General features: G+C 38.8%; 1 protein-coding gene across 1 annotated transcript in view; it reads right to left on the bottom strand.

Moving 5' to 3' along the window:
• LOC125229322 overlaps window positions 1–14,298 on the bottom strand; it is a 476,654-nt gene that overhangs the window by 118,677 nt on the left and 343,679 nt on the right. The window lies entirely within an intron of this gene.

Here is a 14,298-nt window from a genome sequence, read left to right as displayed (position 1 = left end):
CCCTATGACGCATGCAGATCGTCGTAATATCCGTGCCACTCGCAATCCTAACCCAGTGTACAGATAAATACCTACTGCTGCCTATGTTTGTTAGTGTGTAACCTTTCTAATGTATTAGTATGCTTAGATAGGTCATATTTTAATTTTAATTTTAAGCTTTCTTTACTATTGGTGGAGGAATTGTTATGTTTTCATATAGAGGGTAGTTGTAACCCATGTCAGTCTGTGTCCGAGCATTAAACGTAGCACATCAGTGTTCTATAAATCTGGAGTTTTCTTTAGAAACCTACGTCTAGAACACAGCAGTAAGCTAATAGGTAAGCAAAAGAAATCATGAACTTGTTTTAAAACTTGTTTTTATAATAAGATCACTCGTCTGCCTCTTTTTGTACCACAGCCCAAAGCCCTTTACCCTCTCAACTGAAGTAAAATGTAACTAAATGACGATCTTTTCGACTGAATGAAGGCATTCAGTCCTCCGCCCGTAATTGGTCAATTCTGCTGGTAATGACTCTTGCTTCTATGATTAGCTTTCAAATGGTTAAATTGTCGAAATAGTGCTGGGATATATATGAAGTATGAACAACAAATTACTTGTAGCATAAACATAATTTATCAGCAGGCATAGTTTTTCAGTGTGGTGACGGGTTAAGAATTTCACCACCCCCTTTCTTCCCGTGGGTGTCGTAGAAGTCGACTGTGGGATATGGGTTAAATTGTGGCGTAGGCGAGTTGCTGGCAACCTGTCACTGCAATGTCACAATTTGGATTTCTTTCAACCCCTTTTTGCCAAGAGTGGCACTGAAACTTAGTAGTTCATGTGCTCTGCCTACCCCTTTATGGGATACATGCGTGATTAGATGTATGTATATATGTGTGTAGTTTTTCAGCAATTTCAGTGCAGCATTTTCGAGTTAAAGTAAATAGGTAATATAATTATAAGGACCAAAATGGTTTCTCGTTCAAACAAGGAAAGGCCTGCAAAAATTTTGTTGCGCTTTTTCAGCAAAATTGTCAGCCACGCTTCAATGTGACTGTGAAGCGAAGTCAACCCTTTACCGGCTGCACGTTTACACGCTGATGGATTAATCCGTGCTCAGCGCTGAAGGGTTAAGCTTCAGTGCGAGACGGAACGGTGATTGTATGCCTTTATGTTACGTGTCGTTTTGACGATCGCAAAATCTGGATAATAAACAATATAAATAAAGAGTGAAGAGGCATCTTCTGGGCGAACTCACTCCATCGTATGCCACGTCTTTTATGCCTTTGGTTACTCTGTAGCCAAGAGTAAGCCCATTTATAATAAAAATATATATATATAAGGTATAGCGGGACAGTTACGACTGGGGGGCAATATTTTCGACTTCTCGATTTTTTCCATGTTTTACGATTTTTGTATTATTAAAATAGAGTGTTTACTGGTAATGTATGGCACGTGTATTTGGTGGATATCCATGGAGCTCAAGTTAATAGTGTAAAACATGGAAAACATTCCATCTGTAGTGTTATAAGTATTATGCCTTATTACATGTCTACATTTATACTCTTTGTATACCCTCTATGTATTACTACTCTATGATACTAGTATATAAGAGCTGTATCCACCCATATATAGGATTGCAATAAACGTCCTAAAGATAACTAGTCGTTTCGATTACTTCCCACATTGCACATCAGTTGAATAGTTTCTCCCCCTAAGTCATTTCCCGGGTACGTTAACACTTTGTATCCCGTTAGTTAATTGCGATCGATCGATAACTAAATAAAAAATCCCCAACTCAATCTGCTCTGAACGAAAAACTTTCTTTCTTCATTACATTTTTAAATTCACTAACATTTCTTCCCAATTAAGAAAGCAATTAGGCCATTTATAAGCCAAACCGGCGCTCAATTTCCCAACAAAATAGCAAAGTGGTTCCCCTCGGTCAACTGTAACTAAAACCAGGCTGCGGGTGAAGGGTTTACGAAGCTTGGTCACTATTTACACAACGGTAGCCGAGCGGGTGAATTTTTGTGGTGGAAAAATCAGGAAACTGCATATGTTCTTCCTTTATATATTATTTATAGTAGTGTAAAACCACATGGGCTCTCTTACACTTAAATATCATTTTAAACTAAGATACAAAAGATCAAATATCAATATCTCAGAAATTCAAGATTAGTATATGGCGCAGTCGGTAGTTTCATCGGTTTATTAGGTACTAGCTTTTACCCGCAGCTTCTCTCGCGTCAAAGTCGAAAATTGCGGAATGTTCCATACAAACTTGCACCCCCATTTAAGGGAAGTGGAAGGCTAGAAAGAGACAATAAGAAGCCTGTGTCACTCCATCCTTTCAACTATCTCCATTTAAAAAATCACGTCAATCTTTCGCTCCGTTTTGCCGTGAAAGACGGACAAAGAAACCACACACACACTTTCCCATTTACAATATTAAATACTCGCTTTTGCCCGCGGTTTTGCTCGCGTTAGAAAGACAAAAAGTAGCCTATGTCACTCTCCATCCCTTCAACTATCTTTACCTAAAAATCACGTCAATTCGGCGCTCCGTTTCGCCGTGAAAGACAGACAAAGAGACACACACACTTTCCCATTTATAATCGACCGATCCCTACTTAATAGTAGGGATGGATAGGTGATATACGGGTATCACTTGAAAACCTTTCTAAGTTGGATGTTTACTGGAACCAAAAATTATATACAACTAGCTTTTACCCGTGGCTTCGCTCGCGTTAGAAAGAGACAAAAAGTAGCCTATGTCACTCTCCATCTCTACAACTATCTCCACTTAAAAAATCACGTCAATTCGTCGCTTACTTTTGCCGTGAAGGACGGACAAACAAACAGACACACACACTTTCCCATTTATAATATTAATATGGATTTTCGTAACGTTACCGCTGTTCACTAAAGTATAGACAACAGACGGTAGCCACACAGTTGCAAATAATAGTTCAATTCCGTGACAAACGCTGTCATCACGCGCGGTTCCGCAGTATTCCACGCCCGTGCACAAACAAGCTGCGCCGCCGGGGGCTTGTAAACACACTATTTACACATTTGTTGTACGTAATGTACGCAGGTAGTTATCACAGAAATCGACCGATTTTGTTTTGTTACTCTTATAGGTACCTCATAGGGGTAGGGTCATTTTCGGCACCTGAACTGTATAGGCTACTAGACTCATATCGAATTTGGCACAATAAATAATTATCTTCTATAGTATTTGACATAAAAAACAATATTAATAGATTATGGCTATTAAATGTGTATGGTGACTATGTATTATCGATTAAAAATGTGTGTAATTTTTTTATCTATTTTGGCCACCGAAAACGCTGTCAGCGATGTAGTGACGTCATCAAATTTGAACCTTACTGCATGTCAAAACAATCACTGACATATTGAACTTTATGCCTTCATACTTAAAAAGTCAGAAAATGTTGTTTTCGAATAGAATGACTTGATGCACAGGTAATATATAGATTAATATGACTGTGCTGTTTTCGCCTGATTAGGTAAAAGTATACTTTAAAAATATTGTTTGCTGTTTTTAAGTCATAATAAAATATGGTAATATTTTATTCGGTTCACTGTACCGTACTTAATCATACTTATAACACAGACTTTAAAAAAGGGTCAAGTAGCCTATTGGAAGGCCAGGATGCGTAGCCGAATGGCACTAACGCTCACGAAACGCTCACGAAACGAAACGCTAGTAGATATCTATCTCTATCGCTCGTGCGTATTGGCGCGACAGAGCCGGACTAAGTGGCGCGGCGTTTCGTTTTCGTTTGGCGTCGCAGAAATGCCATTTGGCTACGCACGCAGTTGAAACAATGGGTCATTATAGAACCTTTCAGTACAGATGGCGCTTTTTTAATCACTAGTGTGAGAAGTGGATCATTTCTTGTAACGCTCCGTCTTGCGTGAGCGACGGGCGACGCGACGCGACGCGACGCGATGCGACGCGATGCGACGGCGATGGCTCAAGGTCATCGCGTATCCATCGCGCGAAACTTCGGCACTAGCATTTTGGTGATTAGAATCACAAGATTCGCCGTCTTTCACAATGTGCAAATGGTCTAGCGGGTTTGACTTCTAGGTGGAATCGTTTGCGCCATGAGTGTCGTGAGTTCGAATCTCGGCTCACGCAATCTTTTTGCATTTTTATTTACTTTTTTTCTTTTATGTTCTACTAGCTTTTGCCCGCGGCATGGGGTCTCATCCGGAACAGTGCAAAATTATTTCCAAATAGAAATCATAAATGGCGCTAAGTGTCACGATTGACGATTATTATTTTTTTATCAAATAGATTTAAAGGTATTTGAAGCGTCATAAATTAAGTACATTATAAATTAAATACAAACATCGATGACAACACAAATTTAATGCAATGCAAATGCATTATTTTAGAAAAAAAAGAAATAATATCACGTAATATATTGCTACTGACTATGACGCAACAACGTGAACAACCTGCGCGCGACAGTATCGAGCTACCTAAATTTTATTGCATATTGTCACTAGATGAGATGGAGCTGTCACTATCTACAGTATACTGCCAACGAAACGGTGCGATTGTGTGCGTTCCGTTCATTGAGATATATGTACTACGTACTATAGGCGACGTTGCCAGACGGAAACTCTGCACAAGCTGACAAATGCGCGGAGTGCGCGAAGCGGTAATTTACGCGTAGAGTAGTAAGTCCACCATCAGATGTGACACATTATTATATTCCGCCTGTCAAAATTATTTATTTATTTATTTACAACTTAAAAAATACAAAGTAAGCGATCACTGCCGCCCATGGACACCCGAAACACCAGGGGTGTTGGAGGTGCGTTGCCGGCCTTTAAGATGGATGTACGCTCTTTTCTTGAAGATTTATCTTCTTCTTTAAAATACAAATATATACTTATATATAATAATATATATATAGTGCGGTCAGTTTTTTTGGACAAAGCGTAGGTATATTGTTCTCTTTTTTCATGACCAGGCCAAAGAAAACAGCAAAAAGTGAGCGTGCTAAAAATACAATTTTACTCAATAACTGTTAACAATCAATAAACAAATTAACTTTTTTTTTTTATATTATAGTAACATAATTCATAAAGTATTAAGTAGTTACCTAATAATTTTCCAAATTGAAATAAATATATTTCGCAAATCTATTAGAGGTGAAACACATTAGTAGGAACAATGAAAATGGCACATCTGCGCGGTTAACTTTTTAGTCTATGATTGCGTCACCAAAATCGCGCAGCCTCGCTCCCGCTCGCGTGTTCGTAGAATATTCAGCTGTCAGCCGATAATATTTGTTTGTTAAATAATGTAGGTATACGTTTGTAGTAGTGTGCGTGACAAAAATGTCGTCTATTTCTATTAAACAGCTGCCAATGATCGAAATTCAAATTAGTTGAACAATTTCCATTGAAAAAAAAAAAGTTTGTAATGCATCGGTCCGAATTGTGGATACTAGTTTTATCATCTTTTAGTAGATACAATTGAATGTAAAATTATTTATTTTGCCTGACACTCTTGAGTATTTTTTATGCCGTTATTTTAATTTTACAATATAATATTTGGAATATAGTGCTTATAATTATTAAATATAAAACATTTTTTAAATACTTTTTGATACAAAATCATACTTCATTGATTTGGAACAATGCTTTTTATCGGACCTACAGTCAACCAATTGGAACCCTAGGCCACTGTAGAACTATGTCATAGTAACGTTATAAATCAGATTGTAAGAAACCTCTTACTGCTTGTCATTTTGACATGGTTGTAGAGTAGCCTAGGGTTCCAATTGGTTGACTGTACATCCGACACTATCGGAAGCGTTTATCGGATGTAGGATGTCGATCTGACACCCGATATCGGATCGGATAATGTGAAAACGGCCTAAGCATTAACCGTTAGTGCGTTTTCACATTATCCGATCCGATATCGGATGTAGGACCGATATCCCATACATTGAAGCCGCCATCTTTGATTTTTGCCTTTGAAATCCTTCCGACATTTGCTATATGCACGACCGATGCGATGCATGCGAAATCAAACCTTATCGATATGGAAGTATGAGACGCGACGATTGCCGACTGGCTAGGATTTCCGAACGCACACGAATGCGCGCTCGGTCGCCGATTTGCGGCGGAGTGGGCCTAGACCTCGACGCGACGCCGCACTTGCGTCGCGCGAAGCGCAACAGCATTTTAAAATCGGTGCGACTCTGTCCGTCTGTCTGTCCGTCTGTCACATTCCTAAATATCTCGAGAACTACTAATGCTATCAACTTGAAATTTGGAATAGTTGTGAACATTGTAAACCTCTACAAATAGAAAGTATAATTTTTTTAAATATATTAATTTTAATTGTAAAAAATGGCCAAAATGAAAGGGGGCAAACTGTAAATTTCAAGTTACTAGGTCAAGTGGGGTATCGTTGGAAAGAGCTCAAATTGAACGTAAATAAACTATTTTTTATAATTTTTTTGTTGTGGAAAAAAAAGAATTTTGAAGGAAAATGTAAAAAAAATACCGTTCCCCCCCTTATCTCCGAAGTTTACCAACGAACAATTATGAAAATTTTAGTAAACATTGGTTTTATGCTATATATTACAGGAAAAATATAATCGTGTTTGTATTTTGAATACTTTTTTTTTAATTCACAAAAAACTTTTCAAATTTTTACTTTCAATTTACCCACCCTTGCGGATGTATATCGTACTTCAAATTAATACGAGATGTTACGTAAACCATCTTCTGTCCAATAAAGTAAAAACTGTTTAAATCGTTTAACATTATAAAGAATTATCCCTGAAAAACCAGGTCGCGCAAATTAGTTATCAAATTGACCGGGAGATGGCGCTATAATACTCATTAGTGCCTATACTTTTGTCTTCTAGTCAAGTCATTAGAGTTATATGAAAATATGAGATTATTTTTACTAGGTAGTTTGAAAGAAAGTTTGTACGGAACCCTCGGTGGGCGAGTCCGACTCGCACTTGGCCGGTTTTTTTATGTAAAAACGATAATGTAAAAACGGCCTAAGGGTTACCAAGGCTCGATCGGCGCGCCTAGTGGACGCCAGGCTTAAATTGTCTGGTCTTGGTGTTTTAATAATTTTATGTGTTTATAGTCGTAATTTATTTGCGAAGTATTAATTTTATATCTGTATTTTTAAATTACACTATGTTGTGGTACCGGGAAGCATATTTTAACTTAAAAGGACGTAATGACAACATTTCATACCATGTTTCAGAAAATAAATAGTTTCGGGGTTTAAATTAAGTTTGCAGTGTTTGCACAATTTTATGAATAAAAATATTACTCTCGAAAATGTTTTATCAAATACGTACTTTACATTTTGTTCATTATGTTTACTACATGTACATTCTTAGCTATTATACTTATGTATTTCTTACATAATAATATTCATTTCCATATTTCTAATTAACTACGCGCCTGCTTTAGAGTGCTTTAAATTTTAACAAATCAATGCATCCTTTGGTCGGGGGCTGGGGCCTTTCAACTCAAGGTCGCCGGCGCCGTGGTCGCGGGGCGCGGGGCGTGGGGCGCGGGGTGGGGCGCCGCGGATCTCGTTCATTCAATTCCGCTTGCATGTGTTGCGGACAGAGCGAGTATATTATACGTACTCGGCGAGCACACATACAAGCCGCACGGCAACGCCATCTAGTAATGTTCGACTTTAAACGTCCATGTGACGTTATAGGTTTAGTGCGTGAAAGCTAAAACAGATGTCGCAAGATGTTGCAGTTTGATGACTATTTCGACGTAGGATACTGATAAGAGTTTTGTTGGCCACGCGTGGCTACTGGCGCCATCTAGCTCTTTGAGTGTGGATTAAATTTAGCCTACAGGTCTAGAATACTTAGGACGGCGCCCATTTTTAGTATGGGATTAGGTATCTGTACTAGTATTATTTGATCTGTGGCCGGACTATCGAACGTAGGTCCACTGTCTATGAGCGCTGGGCGCAGCGCAGACTGAACTGAGCAGTGAGCGGGCCCGTGTCAGCAGTGTATTTTATTCGAATTTTATGTGCTTTAAAATAGTACATTAAGTACGAAGGGAGTGTTTTAAATCGACACGAGTTACGAATTTCCTTTTCGCACGTGTATCGTACGACGTTTTTCAGTACAGATGAGCCTCCAAAGTTTCGTCCTAGCATATAATGAACCACTTCTCGCACTAGTGCGTAAAAAAAACACCATCTGTACTGAAAAATATCTATCGACACAAATGTATGTCTTATATGTATTTTTTTTTAATATGGCAACAAGAAGTTCTGGTTTAGGATTATATCTCAATAAATGCAGGAATCGCAGGAATTACAATGAACGCCCCTTAAAGAGTAGTCTAATTATATTTTTTTTGTATGGGTACCTTTCCTTGTTAGTATAAAAGCCGGAGTTATTAAAAATAAAATAAAAATAAGAATGAAGATTCTTACAGAAAGAAAAAAGTAAACAATCAATTAATAAAAAATAAAAGAAACAAAAATAAAACTGCAAAAGCACGCCTCAGCCGAGGTTCGAACTCACACCGCTGGCGCGGCGTCCAGACGTCGAAACCGCTAGGCTACGAGCCCGTTGTAATAACTAGTTAATTTTGTGATCCTATTCACCAAAGTCAAGTGCTAGTACATATATCGTAAGGTCATCGCACTAGTGTTTCATATTTTTAGTTCACACTTAAATTTTAATATTTTACACAGACAATCTCGTATCACCGTGCACATAATCAAAGGCTGTCAATACAAGTTACAAAAGTTGTAATTTCCTTACTTTTTAGGCACATTACTCCTTTGGTCAACTTATGTTAATTTGAATATTTTGAATTTTTATTATAAGAAAATATAAAGAATGAAATGTGAGACTAGTAATCAATCGTTATTTCTCTAGTCCGACCTCTCTACGTATTGAATTTGCTTCTAAAAATCAAATAGCTTGATCGCGCGCCCATCGCCATCGCATCGCGTCGCATCGCCGTCGCGGGCCGTCGCGGGCCGTCGCTTACGCAAGACGCTCCCATATGAACACAGCGGTTTGATCGCATCGCGTCGCATCGCGTCGCTTAACATTCGCATGTTCATCGCTAGTTCGTCGCGTCGCATCGCCGTCGCGTTCCGTCGCCCACCTAAGACAAGTCCATAGAGATAGAAGGTTTGATTTCGTCGCATCGCATCGCATCGCGTCGCCGTCGCGGGTTCGTCGCTCACGCAAGACGCGGCGTAACGCCGAAACTTCAGAGGGCCATATGTACTGAAAAAACGTCGTACGATACACGTGCGAAAAGGAAATTCGTAACTCGTGTCGATTTAATGTTTCGGATTTATTTTTTTCGCATTTGTATCGTAATGTATTTCATGATAACCATCAAACTGACTTCTATGGAAAATGAAGCACAGTGTCAATAAGACAGGGTTCTAGTGGCCTAGGATTCTAATCGGTTGACAGTATCTTTCCCTTACTATAAAAAGTTTGAAATTTTGACAGAAAATTATGCCAATTATCACGTTTCTAACTAGAAACAAAACCTTTTCATAACCTTTTTTTTAACAAATCTATGGGATTACGCCTGAAATATTTTTTTTTTTTCATTTTGTCAATTCATTTTTTCATAATTCAACCTAGAATAAAACCAGAAAATCCATAAATCAAAGTATAGCTTTTATCGGCCCTCATTTCTAACTATATTTACGTACTTAAACTTAAATAATAGACACAGAACTTTCAACCGTAACTCAAATTAAACATCCGACACATAGCATTAAGACGACCACAGTAAGCGGTCCCCGGGGCCCTCAGCTGTGTCACCCCTGACAGATATAACACATTGCGGGCCGCGGTAAATAAGCACCCCTGGAATACGCATACGTCTTAAGGATCATTTATTTAAATGGTACATTTAATTCGTGAGACATAGTCGTACTAACAAAAATATTTTTATTATAGTACATTGTTTATTAAGGGGGTGTGTGTATTAATTGTGGCGTAGGCGAGAGGCTGGCAACCTGTCACTGCAATGTCACAGTTTCGTTTTCTTTCCATCCCTTATTTGCCAAGAGTGGCACTGAAGCTTTAGTAAATTCATGTGTTCTGCCTACCCCTTTATGGGATACAGGCGTGATTGTATGTATGTGTTGTATGTATGTATGTATTAAGGGCAGAAAGTGAAGGATTACGAACGAGAGGCTGTTTGGCTTTAATAACTCGAGTTTGTAGTCCTTGAGCCGCCCGTGATACGCCGTGTCTTGCGTGGGCGACGGTCGCGCGACCGTCACCGTCGCGTCTCATACTTCCATATCGATAAGGTTTGATTTCGTATGCGTGGCATCGCCGTCGCGCGACCATCGCGCGACCGTCGCCCACGCAAGCCACGGCTATAAACACAATGGTTTCGCAAAGTAATAACCAAATTTTAACGCTAATAATTACGCTGATATTTCGAACATTCGTCTGCCATCTTGAAATTTTTGACAGGTCGTGGAAGGCCCCACCCAGGTATTGACTTTACCGCCCTAGGGCGGTAAAATATCTCATTACGTATCAGTATGTCGGCATGTAATAACACCGTTTAAGATCGAGTTACATGTTAACAGTTAAAAGTTGCACATTATTCTAGCTCAACGAGGGTGCGGTGAGCTGATGACGGGAGGACTTACGGAACTAACTTGTTCCGTCTATTGTCCTTTGAGTCGTCGGCAACCCGAACCCTCCTTAGAACTTGTACACTCCTTTTTGCTGTGTACTTAACACAGCAAAAGGGAATGTACAAGTTTCTAATGGGGTTGCAACGCGCATGTGACACTGTTTGAGTTGCAGGCGTCCACACTCTAAAAAATGAAGACCAACTAAGAGCAGTTTTCTCTTAGTTGACGTTAAGTTAATCACTACAATTACTATCTTATATAATTCAAATAAAGCCGATTACTAAAAACAATAAGGGAATGTATGATTGAACTAATAACTTAGGTGTTTTGTTATTCCTAACCATTGTAAACCTTGAATCAATTATTAACTTGTTAGGCATAACTATGTAACATTGGTTGATTCAATCCTTAGTTGAACTTACTAAGGTAATTTAGTTAGCATAATTATTTTAATGAAATTATTGAACAAGGTCTTAATCGGCTCAGTTACGTTGCAAAAGTAAGAGCAATCAAAATTACCTTATTTGATGTGTCTAAGATCTTATTAGGCTTGTATGGAATCAAGATGCTTGACTACGACTATCAAAATATTGATAGGAGCAATCAAATTTTTTTTAGAGTGCATAGGTTACGGTGACCGCTTTACATCAGGCAAGCCGTATGCTTGTTTGCCACCGACGTAGTATTAAAAAAATATATATTGTTAAAAGTTGTATTGAAAAAAGTTCAGTAAATAAATGTAATAAGTTTACCTGAATTTACTCAATACTTTTCTCCTACTTCTTCTGGATTACTAGTAATACAAAAAGCCTCGTCGTATGTAAATACAAATGCATAATGGGCCTGCACTGCAGTGTATTGATTGTGGTTCCGGGAACCATAATAACAGGCGATCGCACGCCACTGCCACGCGACTCATGCCATCCGGGTTACATCAGACCTTACTGAACAATTTTTTTTTTTATTAATATTATGTCGTACTTAAAAAGTTAAAAATATAAATACTCATGAAAAGCTTTGCTCGTCTCTCGGTTATAACATTTTTTTCAGTAAGTACAGATGGTGCTTTTTTTACGCACTAGTGCGAGAAGTGGTTCATTATATGCCAGGTCGAAACTTCGGAGGCGCATCTGTACTGAAAAACGTCGTACGATACACGTGCGAAAAGGAAATTCGTAACTCGTGTCGACTTTAAACACTCCCTTCGGTCGTGTTTTAATTTATCGCCACTCCTTTCGAACCTTTTTTTATGCACTTGTATCGTAATGTACTATTGTAATACAGTTGCTCAAAAAGTGCCCGTTTTTTGGCTGTTTAGCGTGCGAGAAGTTTTATTTTACGAACTAGTGCGTAAAAAGTATATACGTTCCATTTTACGACTACTTACCGAGCTGTTTTCATATTAGTCTAGTTTACTAAGACAGAATAAAACTATAAACATACTCAGTGATTAATATTTAAAACGTTAATATTTCATATGTAATTGTTTACTTTTAGTCATACTAAACATAATTTATAAAATGGTTTATACTTTGAAAAATCGGTCATAATGAGTCGTGTAAACAGAACATGATTGGAACGAAACGCGTCTTCTACTGTCAAAGTAGAGGCGTCTACCATGTTTTAACCTAATGCACGTTCAAAAAACCTCAATATGTTACGCGATTTGTCATAATTATTTTACGTTATTTGCAATACGTCGGGGCATAAATGGATCGATTAAATTAAAATGTAGTTGTACATTAAACAATCGTCCCAAAACGTAAATGTTTATGTTCTTATGGCACCCAATGAAATAAATTATGTTAGATGAATAGCAAACTCGAAAATATGCACGCAAGTTTAAAAGCTTCAAAAATACGCCTTTGAATTGTCAAATAATCCGTCAATGTCCATGGGAAAATTGATAGTTCGGATTGTTTTATTTCGTTGTAAGTAAGTAGTAGTGTTTTTTCGCAACTGTATTAAAAAACGTCGTTCGTCACACGTGCGAGAATGTCATTCTTCACTCGTCCCGAGATTTGCCACTCGCGTGCCGCTCGTGGCAAAATGTCTCGGGACTCGTGGAGTAATGACATACTTCTCGCACTTATAACGAAATGTACTATTTTATCTAGTTAACTCTCTTTTTTTCATGGCATGGCATTACTTAAAACGTGTAGACGTGTACAAAATTCAACGAGAAAAACACAACCGTGAAGGATAAAGTAAAACTTCGTATTTTTATTACAACTTAATATTGTCTGTGAAGAATGTCCTCGTGTATCCCCGGCATAATATCCAAAAGTTGGCAGCGGTGCAAGTTAATATTATTCATTGAAATGAATTCTCTTCGCGTTTTGCGAATATTCAAAGAGTTAGCCATGAACAAACATTAACTTGGTTTTGTTGCACTGTACTTGAAAAACATTGTGTGTAACAAGTGTGTAACTCGGGGAGTATGAATATTACAAACTCGAGTCTTTAAATCGCTCCGGCAAGCCGTCGCGATTTAACTTACTCTCGTTAGTAATATTCAACTTCCTCCCAATGTACTATTAATTTGTATTTTTTGAAGCCATCCGTCCGGTTAACGGAGTAGGTACGCTGGTTCGATTCCAGCTTGGACGACTTGGGGCATTGGTCATTTTTTCTTTTTAAGTATATGACATTTATTTAATGATCGATTTTTGGTCGACAAAAGCCGATTCCACGTCGCTACGTTTGGAGATACCCTAAGGTAGTTCTCTGTTTTAGCTAGACTAACTTCCTTTTTACTAAATAGTGATCGTTGGAAAAGTGTTTTTTTTTATAGTTCATCCAGGAAGTTAACACTAAGCCTCCGCCACACATAAAGCGTTTTGATAGCGTAGCGTTAGCGGAGTGCAATGATAGCGGTGCGCCGGACGAACGCTGGCGTTCCGCTCGCAATCCGCGCGCATTTCGCGCTCGTTAGTTCCCGCCGGCGTCCGCTGGGCGCAACGCCAGCGTTCGTCAGGCGCACCGCTACCATTGCGCTCCGCTTAACGCTCTCAAAAAGCGCATGTGTGGCCGAGCTTTTAGTTATTTTATTTGTCTATTGTATAATCAACACACTGACCACCAAACAAAATAATTGATTCCCAGCTATAATAGGTAGCTATTTTCCCCAAAAATCATTACCATATCACCCCCTCGCGATCATTTCTCACGTGGACCCCCGTCAACGTCAATCTTTACTAATGGTCCGACTGTTCATTCCATTCTTCCGGTCACTCACTCACTCACTCACTCATTCGGTCATTTAATTATTCACCGATAATGGACCGAGCTGACCCACTACCACGGGTTTGACGCTGTAGTGACCTTTACTTGATAGTGTAAACGTTATAGAAATTGATATTCATTGTAGGCAAAGCGCTGGTGGCGGTAAGTACGTGCGACTTTCCTTCCGTAGGTCGCAGGTTCGAACCTCGGCTCGCACCAATGATATTTTCTGAATTTATGTGCGAAATGTCATTTTTGCCCTTTTCGGTGGAGGAAAAGATCGTGAGGAAACCGGACTAATTCCAATAAGGTCTAGTTTACCCTTCGGGTTGAAAGGTCAGATGGCAATCGCTTTCTTAAAACTTAGTGCCTGCGCCAAATGTTGGGATCA

This window comes from Leguminivora glycinivorella, chromosome 9, assembly GCF_023078275.1.
Source record: "Leguminivora glycinivorella isolate SPB_JAAS2020 chromosome 9, LegGlyc_1.1, whole genome shotgun sequence".
Lineage (NCBI taxonomy): Eukaryota > Metazoa > Arthropoda > Insecta > Lepidoptera > Tortricidae > Leguminivora > Leguminivora glycinivorella.
The sequence above is the reverse complement of the archived record's forward strand: the minus strand, read 5'-3'. Positions and strand labels throughout refer to the sequence as shown.